This window comes from Pyrgilauda ruficollis, unplaced genomic scaffold, assembly GCF_017590135.1.
Source record: "Pyrgilauda ruficollis isolate IOZ18807 unplaced genomic scaffold, ASM1759013v1 scaffold23, whole genome shotgun sequence".
Taxonomy (NCBI): domain Eukaryota; kingdom Metazoa; phylum Chordata; class Aves; order Passeriformes; family Passeridae; genus Pyrgilauda; species Pyrgilauda ruficollis.
The window spans coordinates 14,214,988-14,239,398 of record NW_024522539.1 but is presented as its reverse complement, the minus strand read 5'-3'; the positions used below and the strand labels follow the sequence as shown (position 1 = coordinate 14,239,398).

General features: G+C 39.2%; 1 protein-coding gene across 2 annotated transcripts in view; it reads right to left on the bottom strand.

Moving 5' to 3' along the window:
* FAM189A1 (family with sequence similarity 189 member A1) overlaps positions 1 to 24,411 on the bottom strand; it is an 86,461-nt gene that overhangs the window by 51,171 nt on the left and 10,879 nt on the right. For both annotated transcript variants that reach the window (XM_041469068.1, XM_041469070.1), the window contains exon 2: positions 343 to 399. The gene's annotated coding sequence lies outside the window, so the exon portion shown is untranslated. The remainder of the gene's footprint in view (positions 1 to 342; positions 400 to 24,411) is intronic.

The following is a 24,411-nucleotide window of genomic DNA, read 5'->3' as shown; positions in this document are numbered from 1 at the left end:
ATAAATAATAATGTAGGTGAAAATGTTTCTGCAGATGAAGACAAACAACTACTAATTTGGAATGGGCTTTTTTGCATTCAGATACCTGCTCAAAAGATTGCCCTGCAGTGCATCTTTAGGCAAATTAAGTTAAATGCAAAGGTACAAGCAGACCAATAGTCTGTTTGTGAGACAGTAGAAAATTACTATTTTCACCCAGGTGATTTATACATTACAACTTCAAAGGCTTCACACTTTTTGTACTAAGTGTTTATAAACATCAGGATACACAACAGCACAGCAAATCATCCCCACAGACCATCAGGCTTCTCTGTAAAGGCAAAAGCACTGGGAGTTGCTCACCACAAGGGACAGGGGCCTCTTCCATGAAACAACACCAATCAGTCCTGACAACAGCACCTGGAACAGAGAGCAGAGTTACTAAAGAGGCATGAGGGTTACACCAGTGTCATTAAAAACACAGCAGCTAATGAGATCAAAGTCATACACAGCCATGACATGTATTTCCAGAATGCTGGAAACCAAATACTAAAACGCTTTCGCTTTTCTTTTATTCTCAACAAAAAATAAACAGAACTAGTACTAAGCTGTTTTTAAACGAATTTCAATCCAGCTGCCAGATTCACTCAGTTGTGATCAGATCACAAGAAGTCATTAAAACACTTTTTCTCTCCCAGTCCCAAATACTATCAACACTAAAGGAGAATAAGTGTTTTGGGCAAATTTTCTTGTGGTCTCTTACCACAATTGAAAATTAGCTAAAAAAAGGGGAGTAATGACAGAACAATCACAAAATCATCCAGGTATCCAGATAAATTAGCAGAAGGGTTTTTTGTTCTGTTTCACCTGCCCAAACAACCTCCCTACCTGATCATATTTTTGAGAGAGGACCCATACATCCATTAAAACTTGGATTCAGCATACAGATACATTACTCCCTATACTACAGACCAAAAGCAAGCAGGATTCAGACCTTTATACATCTAAGCTAACCTTAGGTATCTTAAAATAACATGCAAATTACAGTTCAGATGCCATAAGCTTTACATGTAGTTAAAAAGGGAGAAAGAAACAAGAAACAGGGTGAGAGATATTGACCCTGGTGTGGGAGAAAAAAAGTGGAGAGGAGCCTTTTAACTACTGGATTACAAAAATAGTAAAGTTAATAAAATAAATTGCAGAGAAAGGAATGCACAATATAGTTATTTCAAAAGTCCACAGTCATTTTTTCACCTCAGCTTGTGCAAGAGTCAGCGTAACAATAACTTCTATACTTAGCAAGTCACCTTTCCCACTCCATCCTGCTTTCCTAACAAGCTTTTGGGTGTAAAAATAGCAGAGCATAATAAACAAAAATGCATCTATATTTAGCCACTGCAGAAGCAATGTACAGTGTACTGGGAATCAGGCTGGAAACAATCCAGTCCAGTGATGCTTGGTGGGAATGTGGAGAAGGAGCTGTTGGTTACCTGCAGCAGCTGCACTCTGGAGTGCTGAGTTTAAGCTTTCACAAAGTCTAATCTGTGGACACTCTCACTGTGAGCATGTTTCAAGCATATTTCATAATCTGACAATATCCACAGCTGCAGCAGCTGTTGAAAACATTATTCAGAAAGACAACATGTGAAAATGCGCCTTTTGGTATTTCCCTTAGTAGCTGTCCCATTAAAGACCCCTCAAATTAGGGTTTTTTTGAAACCTCAGTGTTAGTTTCTAAATGAAGCACAAGTGCAACAGCTGGGAGATAAATGCATAGTAAAAACGAACCAAGACCAGCACACGGATATCAAAGACTGTCCAGATAATGGCTACATGCAAATGTGCATAGTTTGTATTCTACAGCATTTCCTACAGCAGAGAAGTTACACACTTCTGGATGCTGGCCAAGTGAAGGAAAAGTCGAGAATTCCATCTTTGCCATTAATTAAATGTGCTCACACAGCTATGTTAGCTTGTTATTACTGTATGATAACTTGGCTCTGGGCTGATAATCCTGCAATGTGGAACTGCACTCAGAAGGTAAAATGACAAGGTTAGCTAGTTTATCTGCTGGCTAGACAGCAACATGCTCTCAATTAAATAAATGGGCTGACTGAAATTGTGAGGTTATTAAAGAAAAACCCTTTAGGAAAAGAAAGAAATTGCATTCCAAACTAGAACATGTATTGATGCATAAAATATTTGTAGGTAAATCAGTTATCACCAAGTCATATGGTCAGAGCCAAGATATTGTAGTGCACTACCTGTGAGTAGCAAATCTTCCCTTTCATTTACTGCGTGACCTCCCTTCCATGAATTAAACCTCTACCCCTCCTGTCTTTTTTGTGGCATTGCACAGGGTGCAAGAAGGGCGCTGATGCCTTTTGTTCAGCTGAACTACAACTGTGTTTGACCTTTAGAGAGGCCTTGTTAGACGAAAGAGGTACACGTGTTTTGGTTTGGAAAGGGAGAGCTTCGTGGCACTCCCTGTACTGGCTCTCCATGCAAAAGGTCAAGCACAGCCAGGCCACTTGATAAATTTACACTGATTATAGAGACAAGAACTCGGTGTCGCACATGTTTAATACTGGCACTATAAGAGGTCACCCCAACAATGCTGTAATGTAATTTACCAGCCCCCATTAATCCCCTGTGTCAGTCACTGGTTACCCAAAAAGCCTATTTTGCTTTGAGATGCAGCTACTTCCAGTGCCAAGTACCTCACATTAACCCACAATGGGCACAGCTATGCAACTAGGGAAAAAATCACACAGAGGACATCACATAATGACATTTAGTTAGAATACACCAAATTACTATCAAAGGAGAAATCTACAGATTTCTCTTGATCTTGAAGACCAGGAATTTAGAAAAAAAACCAAACCAACAAATCCAAACAAACAAAAAACCCCAACCAATCTTACGGTTTTGTTTTCTCTTCAGTTTATACTTCTTATAAATACAACGCTAACATTAAATACAGTGAGTACAAACCCCACTTTATTTCTATACAAAAGTAGCAATTATTTGAAAAGTAGTATGTAATTTACAGGCCCAAAATATCTTACAATAATCACTCAGAATATTCAGTAGCTCAACATTGCAATCCATAAGGCTTCTTGTGCTTTTCAAAAATCACCACATCACATGTATTCTGTGCACAGGTTTTTTCTTTCTTAAATAAAAGTAAATTGGAGTTTGAGGATTATAACAATCCCTTAACACTGGCAATGTGTTTGGATTTCAAAACCTGCAGAGTACGTTTATCTACTACCTCGGACCCAACTTCCATCTGCTGAATTGTAGCAAACCTCCCCATCACATAATAACTGAAATAAATGACAGCTACAAAAATCATTCAAAAAAGTAGCTTTGCCAGATTCCTTAAGGAGAATACCCAGAGATATATGTAGATATATGTAGCTGCTGATTACCACAATGCTGATGCACAGAGAAAAAGCAGAGTACATCAGTGCTGACTTCTGCAGCATTAGAAATGCAGTAACTCAACATGCATATGAAAACTCCATTATCATCAGAGCAAGTGGTGCCCATGCATGACAAAGATGCATTTGTTTTAACAGGCACATACTGAGGCAGGACAAAACCAGAAGGTAAAATGACTTTCCAGTACAGGGACTGCAAACAAAGGATTAGCCCTTGATGATGTCTTTTCTAGCATTGTGCCTTCACAGTCTGGTGGATCCCTAGAAATTTAGAAGGCTCTGACTTTGAATGTGGGACAGATCAGATGATGCAGTTTCTCAATGTATCTGAAATCATCTGCTTTCCAAGCCTCCAACTCTAAAATGGCTCTTGTAGGAAATACATTCTCTAGTGTGGTTCCTTTTAACTTCTTTTCTGAACTACATAAACCCTGTATTTACATAAATATTAATTAAAGCCACACTAAGTATAGTGAAACACCATCAAGGCACAAAAAAAACTATAGAAACTTAAAATTACTGATGTCGATGTACTAATTTGCTTAATAAAAATAATTTTTTTTCCTTAGTTCGATTTGGGATCTAAAAATGGTTTTCTAGTCTGATACAGAGCATGAGTTAAAGAAAACTCCAAGTTTTATTCCCTATTCTTATTCCTGCTCCCTTTCTCAGCCTGGTACAACATATATCAAGTAATTTGGTTATTTTCTACCAGTTTAGGAGTTAGTCATGTTTTCAGCTTGTAAATACAAGACCAATTCTCTAAGCAATAGATTCAGTCACATGAAAATAAGCATAAAAGTTCTTCACAGCAATTGCAGAAATTCTTTCTCAGGCCTCTTCTAAGAACTAAATTTATGTGTTTACAGAAATCTGGGTATGTGTTTCCAAAAACGTGTGTTGTGAAGGAAGGTAGATAACCCAGAAACCAGAGAGCCTGTTTGTGACAACATCACATCAGTCGAGCACCATCAGGGTGGGCCAGGCAGAGCAGGCACAGCACAATCAGGCAGATGAGGCTCCAGCAGCTGAGTGGAGAGGGCAGGGCTGCCGAAGGGAAATCCCAGCACCAGCAGTGCTTTCTGCCAGCAAAGCACAACAGCAGCTCTGCTCCTGCACAAGGGCCTGAAGCCACTGACGCTTCCCAAGGCTCCCCTCTCTGGGCTCCAGGAGCACACACTACTGCAAAGATTAATTTTGTCAACTCAAGTGTTCCTGGAAGGGCGGAGTTCAATTGTACCTCAACAAATAACATCCCCAACTGCACTTATGTTTAGGTGTACTTCAGAGAGTCTAAACAATGGCTGAAATATCTTCCAGGATGATTTTTCTGAGAAATCTACCACAGCCCTTGTACAAAGTAGACAATTATTAAACAAAATGCAAGCATTAAATACTGTGTGAGTAATGTCACAACTACCATACACTCAGAGACTATAAAAGCATGACACATTACTACCAGAGCATGAAATCTTCTTATAATAACACACTCTGCAGCATCTGCAATCCATTAGTGCCAAATGCTGGTAAAGTTAAATACACACTACAGGAAAAAGAACTGTGCTGCATGGGAATTAGCTGAAAAGTGACTGGAATAGACCACCAGTATTATTACTCTCCATTCCAATTCCTGGAAAAACAGGAAGGATGAAAATCTCTTGGGGTGAGGGTGGTATGAATGCATTAACAAGTACCAGAAGAATAAAAAAGTTTAGGTATTTCCATATGCACACATACACACACATAAAAACTGTATGGACAAATACAGAAGAACAGTGGCTTGGTTTTTGAATGCTCTTCCAGGAAAATCATCCTAAAGAGTGGGTGCTAATAAAAATCATACCATTACACTGTATTGAAAACACTGCAAAAATCAGTCATGGGCTGAAGAGTTTTTGAAATAGTTAACATAAATATTTATTAGCAAATATGCAAACTGACTGTTCAACATGTAGCTCTCGCTAGAATCCAGGCACTGCTCTCTCATTTAAAGGCTACATCCCTATAAACACAAAAAGCACAAGTGCCACCAGACTGCAACCACAAGTGAAAGATCCGGACGCTGAAAGAGAAATACAAGCAAGTCAGCAGCAACCAGAAAACTACAGTGATTTAAGCAGAGTTTTGTGCTACTTTATAAAAAGACTCAGTGTGTTCCTGACTCACAAACACTACATCATAGCTCAGTCGCTCTCATTTATCCACTGTGATCCTAAAACTAATCTAATTCTAATTGCCATGGAAACAGGAGCAGAGAAACAAAATCCCTTGGTGCCCCACAAGAACAGGACAGTAAAATTACCTATACACTGACACAGCTACCAGACTGTATTAAGAGCACACAGTTCTGATCTCATTTTAAGCTCTAGGATGAGGGGTTTTTTTTGGTTTTGTCTATGCATTCCTATCAAATATTCTCCATACCCACCAGGAATCTGCTTGTTACACATCTGCAATTTGTTTCTAAAAGGAAACAATTTAACATACAAAGAAAAACAAGCACTGATGGAGTACATATCCATCAGAATAGTATATTTTTCAATTATAAAAAGCTTTATATGTTCTGTATTTGCTCCTCTTCTGAGAGGTTCAGAACTGTTATGCTCAACTTCACTAAAATATGCAAACTGTATTAAAAGCTATGGACGGGGATTTAGATAAGATATTAAGCACAGAGCTGATATGTCAGTGACTCACAATACAGTCTTAATTCTAATCTGGTTTTTATTAAACATACTCACAGAACACACTATTACATTATCTTCTATGCCCCATAATGTAATCCATGAGCATTAATAAGGCACACAGCCATTAGCATAAGAGTATTTAAACAGAAAGGTAACTAAGCAGTGTGGAACCAATCCTCCAAGCTTCCAAATGTATTAGATTATTTATGAACAAACCTGAAATAAACAGATGACTGAAGAGCCAGCTCAGTACATGCTGTTTCACAGGGGAGGAGTGTGAACTGAGCATAAAGTCTATTGAGATACTGTAAGGGATAACACAAGAAAATTTTGTGGCTCTTGGACAATTCTCTCAATTTAAAATGAAGTTCCCTCACAACTCAAGCAACTTCCCTTCTCCAGAGTGACCCATGGATGAAACAAAAGAACACAAGTGCTTAGAGTAACACCAGGGGCAACAGTGCTGAGAACCAGCTGCTGTGTCCCACAACATTCAAAATAAAAGCCAGACCAAGCAATTATTTCACAAATAATTGACTGAAGAAATGTGCTGCCCATACATGATATTCAGCATCTCTACAGCAGCTCAGATCAAGTGTGGATAGCTTATCGATTCTTTGAAGCAGGAAGGGTTTACTGAGGCAGCAGTCAAAAGCTTAATTAAAATGCACTGAACCAAAGAAATCACTGAAATTAGAAGCAGTTTGTCCAATATGATAGATCTGTATGCAGGTGTTGTAAACTCAAGTGTCAATTCTTTCCTCATCTGAATATTTATTTTTTTGGGCTTTTATGTGCATTCCATACAATAGATTTACAAAGATAATTTCTAACAGGGACGAAACCTCCACACCTACAAGTATATTGAATTTCCTTTCCAAAACTACTGATACATTTTTAATTGTTTGTAATGAAAGAAATAATGCACTTGCAATCATTGGAAAGCTATTATGAGTCTAAGAAATGAATCATGCTTTATTTCCTTCATAATAGTTACATCCTTTCAAGGGCTGAAAATGTGAAAACTTTCTCTTAATTCCAGTAACAAAGGATTCCATATTTTTCCATTACTAAGGCAAAGGTATCACCCAGCTAGCAGAACTTCACTTCCAGAATTTTCATTTTATGTTTCCTTGTATTTAAAAAAAAAAAAAATTATATCCATAATGTTATTGTGACAAAAAAGAAAACAGTGATAAATTTCTTTAGACATTCCCTAATCTGTTTTCACACCAATCTTGACTTGTATCATCGACTCAGTACAGAAAATTATTCTAGAAATATTGTTTCCCAGTAGCATTAGGAAATTACTAATAAGATTTTTGCTGCTGGGCTCTTCCAATAATTATAAGAATGAAGACTGAGATTGTTTAGATAACTGAAATGAGACAATGGCTCTTTCAATTACTGACACAATTTCTCAGGGGATGAAAGCTGAGGTGTATTATACAATCCAAGTATCAATAACAAGAGCGTTTTCTTTGCCTCAAACTCACAAGGCTTTGCAAATGCACACAAAATGCAACGCCTCTGCACATCTCTAGTACAGAGTAAGGTCCACTCCTCCAATTCCATAGATCTTTTGGAGCTATATTTCAAACTGCAGTGCCACAGGGCACATGGAGAGAGGTTAATCAAAAAGCAATAGAGCTCATACTCTAATGAGCATGATCAGTGCTTTGCCTCCAGGCTGTGCCAGCAGATAAAGGAAAAGGTTAAAGATGCACGGGCAGCACTGAGAGAGATAAAGGAGCAGAGTAAATATTAGATAGTCAGATCAGACAAACACTCTCCTCAGCCTACTGACTTCTGTCACCATGCTCTTGGTGAAAGCCACCTACACTACTGCTTTCACCATCTTTCCTGAGACAGCCCTACCCAGGCAGCTACAACCACTCCAGACTGCTGGTCACCACATCCAAAACAGGACTTCAGAGGGAAAGGACAAATGAGTTTGTTAATTAAATACAGGTTCCAAACATGCCAACAAACCAGGGGTTCTGAAGATGAATTTCATGGCAAGGTGAACATGAGTCAGCAGTGCCCTGGCAGCCACGAGGGCCAAGCGTGTCCTGGGGGCACCAGGCACAGCACGGCAGCCAGGCAACGAGGGCCAACCCTGTCCTGGGGGCACCAGGGCACAGCACGGCAGCCAGGCAAGGGAGGGGATTGTCCTGCTCTGCTCTGGGCTGGGGCAGCCTCACCTCCAGTGCTGGGGGCAGATGTGGGCACCACAATGTAAAATATCCACCTCCAGTGCTGGGGGCAGATGTGGGCACCACAATGTAAAAAAAACATAAAGCTGTTTAGAGAGTGCCCAAAAGAAGGCAGCAAAGATGGTGAAGGGTCTGGAGGGGAAGCTGCACCAGGAGTGGCTGAAATCACTTGGTCTGTTCAGCTGGGAGAAAAAGAGACCAAGGGGAGGCCTCGTTGCAGTCTACAACATCCTCAAGAGAGGAAGAGGAGGGGCAGGCACTGATCTCTTCACCACAGATGGGACTTGAGAAAGCAGCACGAGGCTGAGTCAGGGGAGGTTTAGGTTAGAGATTAGCAAAGTTCTTCTCTCAGTGGGTGGCTGGGCACTGGTACAGGCTCCCCAGGGCAGTGGTCACAGCACCAGCCTGACAGAAATCCAGAAGTGTTTGGACAATACTTTCAGGCACATGGTGTGATCTTAGAGGTGTCCTGCACAGGGCCAGGAGCTGGACTTGATGATCCTGATGGTCCCTTCTCAACACCTGTCCCCCAATACCAAATCTATATGAACCAGTTTTCTACTGAGACAAGATCAGGGGAAATACTGCAGCACCTGGTCCCCTCCAGCCTGAATGGCACAGAATGGAAAACCAGGTGCCATTGGCAGCCTGGAGCCACCACAGCACATTTCTGCCTTGTCCCTACCCAGGATGCTCACAGGCCTGTGGCAGCTGAATTGCTGCTAGTGAAGTCCAGGGTAAAGAAGGAAAAAGGGCCCTTGCACAATAACCCCAGATGTTCAATTCAGCCGCGCAGTGAGATGTCCAGAGCTCCCACGGCACACACATACGTGAGCTCCAGCTCACTCAGTCCCAAGGGGTCACCCTGGTCTGGGGCAGCACAAAGATGAGGGCCAGTCAGGGAATAGGGAGGAAGTGGCTCAGGGACACAGGAACACAGGAACAGGGAAAGGAGCCAATGGGGTCAACAGCTTTTTGAGGGAAGTTTATTGTGTCTTCCTAAACCAGGGAATGCCCCTCAGGGTCTCCACACAGGCCTGGACTCCAGCCACTTAAAGCCTGTCAGCAGCAAAATGAAACAATGAAATCATGCTGATACAAAGTCAAAATAGACTGAACAAAGAATGTAATGTGTTTAGAGTAATTTAGAACATTGTTTCTATTCTTAATTATAATGATCTCATTAGTTACTATTAAAGACTTAAAATACATTCTTTTTAGACATGCTGCATATAAGTTGTAAGATACCTGTTTTTGACAAACCTTGAGAATAACTTATAAACATCTCTAATTGATTTGGAAAGAAAGACAAAAGGACTTGGGCAAGTAGAAAAGAGTGTATCACCCCAGCACCACAAACCAACCATGCACCCACAAGAAAATGAGTTTTCAATGCCAGGAGCAATGAAAGCCATCAAGTTTTACAGAAGAGAAGGCACATATTGGACTGACCTAGGGAACAGGCAGGAGCTTTCCTCCCACCAAGCTCTTGGGCAGCACAGACTGCAGAACTTGGCAAAAGCATTGCTGTTTTCTAGTGAAATCTGACACGTGACATGCCCCCAGAACTCAAGGCACACACCAGGCAAGAAGTAAAAGCACCAAAATCTCTGTAAGTCTAATTCTACTGTAGAGGTTTCCTAACTTGTCAGCAGGCAGTAGGTTTGGGGAGCACATGACTTGCTCTTCCAGGAATTTTAATACAATTGATTATTTGGGCAATAAATTCCAAACGCTGTGTGAATAAAAGTATAACCTTTGTTCCAAAATCAAAGCCCAGAGCTATTTTAGGTGCAAGGAGCATGCTGAAGAGGGAATCCTATAACTAGTACAGAGCAAATAAAATGATGCCTGTTTTATTTTCATAAGACATGCAAAGAGATTACTGATGTATAACACTAAACTCATTTACACAGCAAGCTGTAATTTATAATAAACATGGTCAAAATACACAAACTCCAAACCACTGCAGACAGAAAAACACCCTGTATAATACTGGTTACAAAACCAAGCTAGATCAACAAATTGAAATGTTTTCCATATTGATTTGGAAATAAAGTGAGAATAAAACACCAATCTTCATATGAGACCTCATCTCACACCAGACCCATTTGCCAGATCCTGGTGGTCTGCTTTCTAGACTTATTTAATGGCCATTCAACCACAAACCACACTCACTCTACAGAAACCCTTTCCCCACAGAAAAATTAAGCTCCAGGAGTCCAAAGGCTTATTCCACCAGACTCTAAGGTCAGGACTCCCGGTAAATATAATGGGAACTTTGTGTCAAGATTAAGAGGAAAAATATCTTAGAATCTTAAAAGAGCAGTATTGCATTTTTACATTACTGCTAGAACGAAACACTTTACTCTAAAAATTTGTTCCTGGGGTTTTGCAGAATCATTCATCATCAGAAGAACTCAGTCAGACCAGAAACTGGTTCCTTACTGCATCAAATAAAACCTGCATTGTACAAGATCCATCTGTATTGTCACCTGTGGAGGAAGTAAAAATACCAGAAAAAGTGATTTCCACTGCCATGTGAAGCATGCTTGTTTAACAAGGATTACAGTTTAACCAGTGTTATACCAGACCTTTAGATGTTGATCCACCACCATGTCCAAAAATTAATTAAATGTTAATTTCATATGATACAGCCATTCACATACAGGCAATTAGACTGAACAGTGTTTTGCTGTCTTTAAAACACCTTCTTAAATGCTCCTAAGAAATAACCATAGCTTTATCTAATATTAGATGGCCAAGCTCAAATATGGCCATTTTCCCACTTCATCACACAGTCAGATGTCTTCATTTAAAAAAATTCCGCAGAGTCAAAGGCAAAGAAAACTGAGTAAGCAGTACATCAAACTCAATTATATTTCAAAGACAGGGCCTCTTTGGTTTGTTCTACTTGTCTCTGATTGCCTGCAAAAAGCTCACAAAGAAGCTTTGAAATTACCATCCCAGTAAGATTCCCACACTCTCAATGTTTGTGTTACTGCAGCCTGGCTGACCACAGACTCAACAAAAGCCTAACATATTGACTTTCATAAAAGCAGCTACATCCCTACTTCAGCTGGAGGTACTTTATTCATTAAGACAGGATAAACTAAAAACATGACAGAGAGACTAATACTTACTTCTAAGTGATTTAGGGCTATTACATTTTATGCACACTAACACAGCCTAAAAAGTTTTAACTTGTAACTTTGGCATTTAGATTCCATCTTAGTTAAATAATTTTGAAAATTAGCTCTCAAAACGCGATACAGTGGGATGGTATTCCAGAACAGGAGGTGTCACTTGTCTTTTCAAAAAACATGCTTGACTTTACTGAGCTTAGGCATGTAATAGAACAGGACAGTGACTTTGCACACAACATCTGGTTTTAGAACCATCTTCTCACTGTCTTTCCACATTAACTTTTCAGAATCACCATCTGAGATGCAAAAGTTTTATTTTTAAGCTTAAGACTGCAGAGAGAGATGGACTTCTTCTGCTCTAGCCAGCAGCTTTCTTCTTGTAGACATGGAGAAATTTGCAGGAAAACAATGACAACAATGGTTGTTTTGACACAAGTATCAAAAGCACTTAAGAGAGAAACTTGGCTTTCTAGCAATATGGACCAGACCTGAAGCTTGCTGATTAATGGATGGGAGAAATTCAAATTGAGTTCACGTCAAACACTGAGCTGGCAGCTGATGTGAAGAAAATCAGCCTCAATACTGCAGAGCTGTCAAGGAAGACTCTCTCAAGATAATGCTGTTGATTTGTAGGAACATGACGACCTGTATCATGGGTCAAGGAGTCTCTGGTTAGGGGGTATATCAGATACTGGTGACTTAACTGGGAAATATTCTCTACAGGACAATCTGTAGTAGTAATTACACCCTACCTTGTACTACAGTAAACACATCATGACTAAACATAAAGCCCACAGAACTGTGGCAATCCACTACAAAATTAGCAGAACAACAACGTTCGGAGGTTGGGAAGAGGGGGCCAGTTTCTTGGTTTGAGGTTGTGTTTTCTTTGTTTGTTGTTGTATGTTTTTTTTCTTTTTAATAGGAAAAAAAATCAATGCAAGTATCAAGGAAGCTGACAGAATGGACAAGGGAAGAGAAAATAGTATAGCAATAAAAATAATAGCTTTACACACAATAAAAAAGGCACTGAAAAATGTGAAAGTCATATTAATAGAAACTACATTATGCAAATAGTCTGCTATTCCTGTTTCATTCATCAACTTGGGAAACACAGATATTAGAAAGCATCTAGAATACTACTGATTTTCATTAGACAAAAGGTCACTTTAAAGATTCAAAGCTTGCTAAATGGGATTCAGTTTTCCTACAGCTTCTACAGCTTTTCCATATAGAGATATTTAAGAGATCCCAGATCAAATCAGCCTCAGTGACCTGAGGCAGCTCACATGTACCAGCTAGATCAGGCATTCAGAGCTGGAACTCTCCTGTTCTCACACAGATCCCAGCAGAAGGTGAGTCTCAGACTGACAGACCTGCATGTGCAAGAGTATGTGCACTGTGCCTGCACAGAGCTCAGGTGACACTGTGCACTGTGCTCACACAGCTCAGGTGACACTGTGCACTGTGCTCACACAGCTCGGGTGACACTGTGCACTGTGCCTGCACAGAGCTCAGGTGACAGGTCAGACACCAAGGAGATGCAGCCACATCATTCTCACCACACAGGCACCAGAAATGAAAAGTCTGTGCAGCAAGTACATCCTGTCTTCTCTCTCCCTCCTCCTCACATTCTTGGTGCATCAAGCAGTTTAAAGAAGATATTTCATATCTAATCATAATGCTAAAAAAAAAAAAAGCTTTCACTTCTTTAATGTAAATTTTAACAAAGGAAAAAGCAACCTTTTATTTGACTGATTTTAGGGTAACTCTGTAGTCTCAACAGAATCAATCTTTCAGAAGTCTTTTTCCCTAGGGAACACAGGTGAGAACAGTGTTCTCACTGTGAAAGTAAACTCATTCACAACTACAATATTATTTTCATAATAGAATTAAACAGCAAATCAAGGAACTTAACTAATACATACAGGAAAAAAATTCTATACCAAAAGAAAAAGTTATGACTAAATCTAAAACTAGTAAAAATATAGAAGTGACAGGAATTTCTGAGTTTAGAGCAGTAAAATTAAGTTTTTCATCTTATTAAAAACTTCTGCTGACTTTATGCCAAGTTATATACAACTACTGCTACATTGCTTTCCAATCAAAAAGAAAAATGCAGATCTAATCTACAGAAAGGAGAGCAGAGATCCTAACAAACAGCATTTGTCAACATCATCCTTAAAGATGACTAACTTGCCCAGTATATTTCTCTGCAATATTTCCCCTTTAGAACTCACCCTTATTTATAGCACACTGTACAGATTCCCAGGGAAATTACCCTGGTGCAGGAATGAAACATAGCAACTGTAAAGAAATCTGTAAATCAGTTTTTTAAAAACTCATCCAGCTCGCATAAAGAATCAGAATGAGTCTAAAGAAAACTCCAATAAACGAGCCTCAAACCAGTCCATGAGTGCACATGCATAATTTGGCATTTGTATTTAGTTTTTGCTAAGTGCATTTTGCAAAGCTGACAAGTGCTTAATTGGTCTGAGTACAAGACAGTCCTGAATATCAAGTGACTCATTCTGCAAATAAAGGGGGAAAAAAAGAGGAGTGAATGGCACCACAGCATCTAAACCTGGCATATGTCAGTATTGCTGAAAAACCCCAGCATAGTGCCCATGGAACATTAAGAAATTTTAAATGTCTCAGTGCAAAGTCACTTTAAAGGACCCAGGACAATCACAGCAACCCAAAGTGCAGTGCCTTGAGTCCCAGCTGAGGAGCTAAGCCAGAGCTGGACAGCCCCTGCCTGGATTCAGAGCCTTGTCCTAAGCAACACCAACACCTCTCAGCTGCAGGACTGGATACAAGATAAGCCCAGAAAATGAGATGAGAATATCAAAGACCAAATAAAACACACTTTTGTTCATTATGGAGTCACAAGGATCAGGAGAAGAGTCCTGGGACACACAGAAACTGGGAATTATAACACAAAGTCATTTTGATCTCGAAGGAGGCATGGACATCATCAATTAATCACAGCTTCTGCTTCACTAAATACTCCTTAAAGAAAGAGAAAGAAAGAAACTGAAGGAAAGAATTATGAGGGCTGTCAAAAACAAAAGACAATAATATCCAGCATTCAGTGAGTATTAATGTGGATTGGGAATCGTTTTCATTTTAGCAATTCTCACAATAAATAACTCTTGCAAAAAACTTCAATTACTCTCTTAAAATGACACTGATTTTGTTCCCTGGGATAGAAAAAAATCCTCATATTCTCAGTCATTTTTGTGTTTCAGCATGTAAAGGAACTTTCATCTATAAAGGAACTTTCATCTATGTCTTCTCATCCCACTGTCTTCAGAATTTCCTTCCTACTCATTGTAAAACTGTTCCCAGACATTACAGATCCTTTGTAACACCACACAGCATTCAGCCTTGCTTTAGACCAGCACCATGTACTTTTCTTTTTTCCACAGGGTTACAAACAGTCAGACACTCAATGGCTAAAGACAACACCTAAGGAAAGTCTAATGACATGAAGAGGAAAAAAAAAAAGTAACACTCAGAAAGAAAATACAAGGGAAAAAGCTGGAAAACTTGGGTCTTTTTGCAGAGTACAGCTTCACAAGAAACATTATCAAGAAATATTATTGATCATTTTGCAGATCAGTTGTGTTAGAGCACAAAAAAACTGCAGGAGGGGCAGCAAAATTGTTACTGTTGTTGATAAAAAGCAGGAAAAAAGACAAAATCTGTCCTGTTCTCTTCCCTCTAGACTTCCTGTCCTACTTCCCATCTGGAGACATGGAAATCAGTAGCAGCATCAAGACAGGAGGTAGAGAGCATTGTCAGTTCTCAGTGGGGCTTGGTTTTGTTTTGGTAGTTTTTTGTTTGATTTTAAATTCACACCTGAAGAGTAAAAGCAGATAACTGCTAAACAGGGAGCTCTGCAGCAGGAAGGCACTGGGGAAATGGGATATAAAAAAGAAAGGGCCAGAGAAATGAAGTCAGAAAACTGTCAGAAGTCAGTAGTAAAGTCAGAAAAATGTAATGAAAATCAAATTTAAAAACATCATTAAAACTAAAAGCAATACTGTAACTATTAATAGAAGTGCAAACAAGTGTATCCTTTTTTTTTCTAGCAAGCAGCCAAAAAAGAAATAAACCACTTGAGATATAAAAATATAATAGCAAAATGAAAAACATTCTGTGTTCTGATCATTTATCCCCTTTAGTTTAGTATTCAACATCAGCTATGCCTTTTGCAGATATATTCTGTAAACTTCTGAAAATGTCTGAAGGATCAGTGAAACTATGGAGAAGCAGCAGAGATGCTGCATGACAAATGCACAATTCACAGAGGAGTAACTGATGCCAAATGATGCAGTCTCAAAAATCTCATTCCTGCTCCAGCAGTTCTGCAGACCATGCTCAGTGAAACATTGCACTGCTGCCTGCCCAATTAACATCTTATTTTATTGTCTCAGCAGAGAAAAATAATCACTGCATTACCGCTCTTAAAACACAGAAAGAACCCCTTGCTATACATCAAAATATGACAGAAGTGAACACAGTTTGTTACTCAGGTTATTATTAGATACAATAAAGGCCATTCTGAACCTCTATTTTACACATCAAAAAGCTGAGCCACTGCATATTCAAAGATAATAAGCGATTTTTTAATTTTTAGGATGCTTTTGGACCTTCCACTAACTACAGACACCACAGGTTTAGAAAATGCTTATCAATATTAAATTCCCCAGCTGACAAAGAGCCGGCTTAGGGTAGGGTTAGGAAGAAATTGTTCCCTGTGAGGGTGGTGGGGTCCTGGCACAGGTTGTCCAGAGAAGCTGTGGCTGCCCCTGGATCCCTGGAAGTGTCCCAGGCCAGCATGGATGGGGCTTGGCCAGCCTGGGACAGTGGAAGGTGCCCTTGCCCATGGCAGGGAGGGTGGAATGAGATGAGCTTTAGGGTCCCTTCCAACACAGGCCACTCTATAATTCCACTATATACAGTGTGCTCCAAGATGTGAATCCATGATTCTTGCTATCCCACTGATTGCAAACTCATATAAAAAGTCATTAATTTATTTAAAATATCTTCCTAAAATATAAGAGAGTTAAAAACTAGGATCTTGTCCTCTGTTCCCATATCACAGTTACTGTTGTATTCACTGAAGTTCTGGTTTCCCTTCCTGACAGTAAGGTTATGAGTACTCAAAAAAAATTTACTAAAATCATATGCACAATTTTGAAATTGGCAATAAACTTCTTATTTAGGAATTGTAACCCAGGGACACAAAAATTCAGTGGTGCTGGTTTCAAAATACTCAAAGAAAAAGCAGTTTGCCATATTCTGAAATACTTTCTAATCCATCAACCAATTCTGTAAGTAGTAGTAACAGAAATGTGGTCTGAAAAGCTCCTTCAAATTGATTTACATCTTGGGTAAGCCAAAGAAACCCAATCTTTTTCTGCCTCAAGATCTCCAAGAGAGGTGATCAGCAAGAGAAGCTTTCTCAAATCAGTCACTTGCATGATTTTATTTTCCTCAAATATACAACCTCTCAATTATATTTTTCCCCTAATTTCTCACCTTTTCTTACTTCTTTGCAGTCTGCAGGATGTGCTTTTAACAGTAAAGAAATCCTGAGCTCTAGGTGAGCTTTCATACTGAGCATTTTAGTGAGTCAGTCTGTGCAGGACACCACAGTGCTTTGCTAGAACTCACTGACAATATCTGGAAACTAAAACCATGTTTTTATTGTGCATTTAGTGATTCTACCAAGAGGCAGTAAACTATCTTTCTGTATGCTGTTATGACTTGTCATTTTTAAGCTATAAATTCCATCTCCACCTTATACATGAAAAGAAATCACTAACATATCAAACCTTGATATTAGTTGGAATACAGTCCTAGCCTAGAATTTTCAAAGCAGATGAAGTAAATAAGATTCAACACTGAAAGGAAATCACAGTAATTAATACTTCTAAACTACTCTGAAAATTTGAATCTTCATTTTCCCTTCTCCAGAAAATGACAAACTGTATACATTTATGATTTTACAATACCACTTACCTGTCAGTAAAAGGCTATAATTTGTTCTCTGTTGCACACCAAATACCTTTAAAATCAAAGCAGAAGACTTTTAACTAGAAAACTATTAAATATTCAAAGTAATTTTCTGCTACAGCTCGAGTCAAACATGACTTGAGTTGCATAGTGCTAGCTTCCAATTTCTAAATCCTTTTAGCAGTGTTATATAAACACAACAGAAAGTGATTTTCTCCAAGTATTTGTACAGTAATTCCTCTGAGGAACAATAGGAGAGAGACTGGAACCAGAAAACACGTGCAAGTGTTAATAACTGGCAGATTTACAAACATGAAACATCCTACATACTGATTAAAAAATCATTTCAATGACAGCTATTACACCTACTACCAAAAGAAGTTCTAATGAACCAGACACTGTCAGATTATTTCAGCGTGGCAAAAGGATCATACAGGGACTAAACCAGAAAGAAAAAACTGCTGAAGCCAAGGAGGAACATGTAAATCTGCGTCTAGCAACACAAAGCCCCAAGACTTGTCCATTGGGTATCAGGAAAGCTACTCCCATGAAAAATTCTCCAGTCTTCTTCATAGAAAATACCTTCTGGGTTTTTTTAAAAAAAAAAAAAAATTGTAGTTATGACTAGTTATTCAACACTTCTAGAAGTTCCAGGGTATGAATACAAATCAGAATTCATAAAAAAACCTGAGATGAATTTGAATCCTTCAACTATGCAAGGCCAATAGAAACACACAGCAACACAGAGCGGCACCAAACCCACCCAAATCTCCAGCTGTCACCCAAGAGCTTCCACCCCTCAAAAAGCTTGTTATGTGGGATCAGCACAGGCAGTGTGTGCAGCTTACCACAACAAGGTGCTTGTAACAACAGCGTTACACCCACAGGCAGCGCGGGCCAGCAGGAGCTGAGCTGCTGCGGGAGCAGATGCTGTTGGGAAGCTGACATCCACACCATCCACGGTTCTGGAGCACGGCTGCTTTGGCAGGGTTTGTTTTGGTTGGGTGCTTCTGGGGGTTGGTTTGTTTGTGTTTTTGTTTGCTTGTTTCATTTCTTTTCAGGTTTTTTGTGGTAGGGTGTGGGGGTTTTGTTGGGTTTTTGTTGTTAGCTGAGGTGTATTTTGGTTGCTCTGTTGAGCCTTTAGAAACGAGATCTAGCTCTAGTCTGAGCCCATGGATTTAAAGGCCCATCCAGAGCCAGGCAGCACTAGAGATGCTGTGGAAGCACACCTTCCAGCTTAGTGCTACCCAGTCTGCACGCCCAGAGAGCTCCAGAAGACGAATCAAAGCCCAGTGTGCAGAATTCCTTCTGAAAGCGCCCATCTGAACCCACTCAGTTCTGTGCGGACACGCTGAGAGAACCATCCACACACGGCCTCAAACTGCGAGACATGCTGGTACCACAACCAACCTAAGGACCTCGAAATAGGAAAAGTAAGTGTTTCAAACAAGAAAGGAAAAGATGCTTGCAGATGAGGATGCTCTAACACTGCTGAAAAGTAAACTCAAGTAAGGTATTAATACTTGAGTACATAAAGGGCCCTAACTGTCAGAAAATGGAAAAACTGCAGAAAAGAACTTGAGGATTAGTTTAGCCAGGAATTAAAATATAAATAAGAAAGTGACAGAGGAACACAGAGACATAGACAGCATCTGGGAACAAATTAGCAGGAGTGTCATCCATACAGATTGCACAGTATCCATTCTGCTGCAATAAGCACTGGTGAAGATTCTCAGCAAAAATGCTCTGCCCAGCTTGCCCACATTTGCTTAAATATACCCAACCATTGTAGAGAATCTAGGTCAGAAATAAAGAGATTTGGAAAACTACTTATAAGTGAAGTTAGAAAGTTCTGTATGGTTTACCCAGGCTAAAGAACAGTGGCATTTTCTGGTAGGTCAAAAATCCTCAACAAATGAATAGCAACATTTGCCCTTGTATTCACCATATATGCATCAAAAAATATCAGAAGCCTAACTTCCAGAAAAAAATCACATTCCATATTAGGATATATAGAGTTAATGTATGAGATTCATACTAGCACAAGAGTAGTTAAGTGCTGGAAGATATAATCAAGGTTACACAGATTCCTTTATTACCTTACTTCAGGAACATCTAAACAAACACTCCAGCTGGAGATGCTGCTGTTTATAGATGGATCTCACACTGAAAATAGAATAGATGAGCTGTTGAGACCCATGCCAGGTGCACATTTCTATAGTTTTATGATTTCTGTAAAAAAATACATTCTTGATGTTTTATTTTAGTGTGTACATACATCTAAGCACAGAACCAGAATGTGTTTGTAATACTAATTTATTTTCTAATTTACTTATATAAAAAATGTGCGTATATTTATTGGACATTATTATTTATTAAGAGAACATCATAATTCTCAGAAAATGCAGTTTACCACTCCTTTGGTACATTCAGACAGCTTTGCTCGTGCACTTACAGGGAATTGGAAGCAAGGAAGGTTTCTGTGTACTCTCCATCACCAAGTATCTCACTCAGGGATTTAGTTATTACCATGCCCATCCTAAATCCTCTATCAGTGCCTACAGTTAGAACTTCTGAGACTCCCAAATTCTTTATCAAACAATTTAATGGTGAAATTCAGCCTAGGTCTACAAGTTAAAACACAATTATCAATTAATCTCTAAATATAGAAAGACTATTAAAGAACCAGCTGGCATTTTAAAATGATGAAAGCCAACACTGTTCTTTGGCTCTAGCTGCTCATCAGCACTAGCTGATGTTGCTAAGCTACTGCTGCTGCCCAGTTAGTTACACACCATCAGGTATTAAATTCATGCAGGCCACTAGGATGCAGGAAAAGGAAAAAAAAAAAAAAAAAAAAAGGGAGGAGGAAAAACCCACACTCAAAATGTAGTCTGACACGAGGAAAACTCGTAAGTCAAGTCCTGCCATCTGAGTCTATAAAGCAGTATAGCTTGTGTCCATGATGAAATGATATACAGAGAAAACCAATCAGCCTTTGGTGCTGTTTTAGAGTCCATGTCATCTTTACTTGCCATGTTAATTTACTTCAACCTCCTTTTGCTACAACACAGCTACATTTTTATTGTTGTGCTACAACGTAGATAAGTTTTTGTTATATACCTACATTTTGAGGAGTGAATTTTTATTTTTGTCAAATAAATTTCTTGATAAAAATCAGAAGGATATTCTGCTTCTGTTGCTCAATGGAGGCAAATGGAAGAAACTGTCAGAGAGGAAGGTCACTTTTCTGGCAGTTAATTGGAGCCTATGAAGATAATGTTGTTTAGTATGTGATCACTGTTACAAAAATATCTTTTGAGTTTCTGGCAGTTTCTATGAGATTATAGTAGCAGTCTTCCCCAATTCTTTCATCACTGATCACACTTGGGATTTGCAGCTTTCAAACTCAAACCTGCACTTGCTCTTAAGCAGCCTAGCCAGCCCAGACAGCACCATTATACTATTTACCCAACTTAGAGAAGACTCCAAATATCTTCCTAATCACAAGCATCATCTCCACAGTGCTTTTTCTCAAGCTTGATTCCATTTTTATTTAGGACATGACTTTCACACCTTTAGCAAAGCTGTGCTGTTTGGAAGTCAGCTTTTTAACTGTGTTGGTGCAGGAGGAGATAATTCCATTGGTAGAAGACAATTTTGACCACTAAATAATCCTGTCCTTTCCATCATACACTAACTTTCCATAAGCACTAAATTTATGACTGTGATGTTTCTTCCCTTCCTCATACAATTCAACCACGAGGAACATTATGAAGATCAATTACAAATTGAATTCTTACTGGTTTAGGGTTTTTTTTGTGGGTTTAGTTTTGGTCGTTTCCCTAAGGTGAATGCATAACCAGTAAAAAAACTACACAGAATCATATTTAACCACTCTTTACTCTCAGTCAAGAATCAATTGGATTCTGCAAACTTTCCTCTGATCAACAGTTTCTACAAAGGAGCTAAATGAGAGAGAGGAGAGGGAGAGCTCTCAGGTGTACAGACCACAGCAGAAGCCAGGAGGAGTTTAATTTACTGAGGGCAGGGACCTCGGTGGCTGCATTCAAGCACAAAGGTTACTGGGAGCTGGGAGCCAAGGCAACCTGACAAAAGCACCAGGGCACAGCTCCCAGCTGCTCAGAACAGGAACTGGAGACCCTCACTTCCACAGACAGAAAGGTTATTGTCAAAACTGCGATATTGTTACCTCATCAAGCAAAATAAATTTCCGGCTTTCACTTTTTTTTTTTTTCTTCTGAATAATTGACCTCCATTCTGTAGGAAAACAAACCAACAAACAAACACCTACAGGCAGTACGTCCTTGAAAGATCAGCTGTCAGCTTACCCTGTTCTAGTTTGTTCCAACACCATATTATGAAATCCCCCAAAAAAAATCACCGCAAAAAAAGCTCCAAACAAATTAACAGAAAAACCAAACCAAAAAGCAGCAACAAAAAGTAAATATCTTGGCAGAATTTCCATTCATATTTAAGAAGGTTACTTCTATATATTTGCTATTCCACAGGATTATAAACTGTGAATCTATACCTCAACTAATGCTATATAACAATCCTAGATTTCTAGGAAATATTCCTTGCATTATCTGCTGGCACATTCCTTAAAGCCTTGCTGCAGACCACTGGGTCAGTGAAATGACTGAATTCACTGTCCCTGCAACATCCTGTAGTTACTTTTTAAAAACATGGGTAGGTTAAGCTAGAAAAGTTTAAATTTCTGAGGCAAAGAAGGGCAAGAACTATTCATCACTATAATGTTTATTAGAGTTCCCTCAGCGTGTTTGTACAACCTTGTTATCCAATGGTAGGGCATATTTAGAGCTTACTAAAGTAACAGATCATCACTTGTCAGATGTGGAAACACAGAGGGAACAGATAGCACATTTCTTAAGAAAGTTCTTTGGGGATTGAGGAGGTGTGAATCTCGTCTGAGAACACACTATTTGCTTATTCTCATCTTCCCACTCCTCAGGCATTTCAAATGGCAACTGGGGAAGCAAACATTTCTCCCATTTAAAGGACGAAGGTATTCTTTAACACAACAAATACATTGATTTTTAATACATTTTATTGCCTTACACCGAAGTTAGTGCCTGCTTCTGAGAAATCCAGTAAACCACACTCCATCCAACTAAAGCTTTACTAACTATAATAACTATATGAGGTATCTTTTTCCATGCTAGAGAAACTACCTTCTTTAATATACAAGCCTACCTTTTCTTTATCAAGCTATTCACTGGCAATTTAATTGGAAGAGAAAGGAAGTCTTTTCTCCAGATCTGTTTGTAAAATTACAATTTTTCATCTTCTTCAGGATGATCTCCCCAGAAAGTATTTTTACTTCATCCAAAGTATTATTATATGTATTTATACCATTAAACCTCTCATTTCCACCAGAGTCTACTGATTAATGTAATCACTGTGCATTATTGTTAATCCACAGGCTTCTTGTCGGCTTCAAACAAATATAATTACACTGACTGTTGAATTTTCTGCTTTCAGAAAACAGAGCACTTCACAAAGCCTCACACTATTTTTAAGTACAAGCTTTCCACATCCCATTCACCTTTGGCATGTCCCGTGGCCTGTGCTGTAAATCAGAGCTTCATCCCCCAGGTTTGTTCCATGCTGCCGAGTGCCAGCGAGGCAGGATTTGCTGTGACTCTCACAGAGCCCAGCCCTGCTGCTCCTGCAGGTGCCAGGGGAGCAGGGACAGCGAGGCAGGATTTGCTGTGACTCTCACAGAGCCCAGCCCTGCTGCTCCTGCAGGTGCCAGGGGAGCAGGGACTCTCCCGGCTGGCAGGTGAGGCTGGGACCCCTTGGCAGCAGCTGGGCATCCTGACACCTTCCCTGGCACTCCTGCCTTGCAGGTGGAACTTCCTGGCAACTGGCTGAAGCAGATCACAGCTTCAGTGATGCATTGTCGTGTTTTACTCAAAACAAGCTGCAGAAAAGCTGCTCCTAACATTGGTCTCATTTACCTTCTCGAACTCTAACCAGAATTACATCAATAACAGCTAAACTGTCTGAAACACTGATTCCCGAGACACTTGGGCAGGAGGCAAAGGAGGTCTAACATTTTTGATGTTATATGGTTAACAGACAGAAGACACCAGAAGTATTTTTAGACCTTTCTGAATCAAGGAAATGTTGTTTAAAACATTGCTCTAATTTCTACATGATATAGTTTTCAAGAATTTGAGCTACAGCTCATTACTAGAGCATTCAATTTGGCATCAGATTCTTTTTTCTTGATTAAGTCAAATACAGCAGATCCAAGGAAATATATTGTTTGGGGACTCCCATATAGTTCCTATATATAATATACCTAACTGTAAACAAAAAAAAAATCTAATTGATTTTTATTTTCCAGGAGCTCTAAATGTTAGTTCATATGGAATTACTTTTCCATAGGTAAAATTCTTCACAGACCTATCTTGTTTCATTGATGTTATATAAATCAAATCAGACACTGATGAAGGGAAGAAATCTTCAGAGTCCCAAAATAACCAACCTCCAAAAATAAAAATAAAATTGCTTGTTGCCAAAATATTCAAGATTGAAAAGTAACTGTAACTCTCAAATTGACTCCTTTTCCCCCTCATTGTTTCTTATCTTCTCTAATTTTTCAAAATAGGTTAATTAACAAGATAATTACTTCTGTAGTTAGGAACCAGAACAGCTGATTGAGGCAAAACCTCAAGCTAACCCCAAACAATTCATACTGGAAGGCAAGTTTTTAAACTGTCAGGACATGAGAAGGAACTATGAAGTACAAGGACATTACAATTTGCCTAGTGGTGAATTCTGGTCCCACAGGCAAAAAGGGCATTGCTGCAGGGGAAGGTGCAAGGTCAGAAGCAGAAAATGGTTCTGCTTCTTTCTG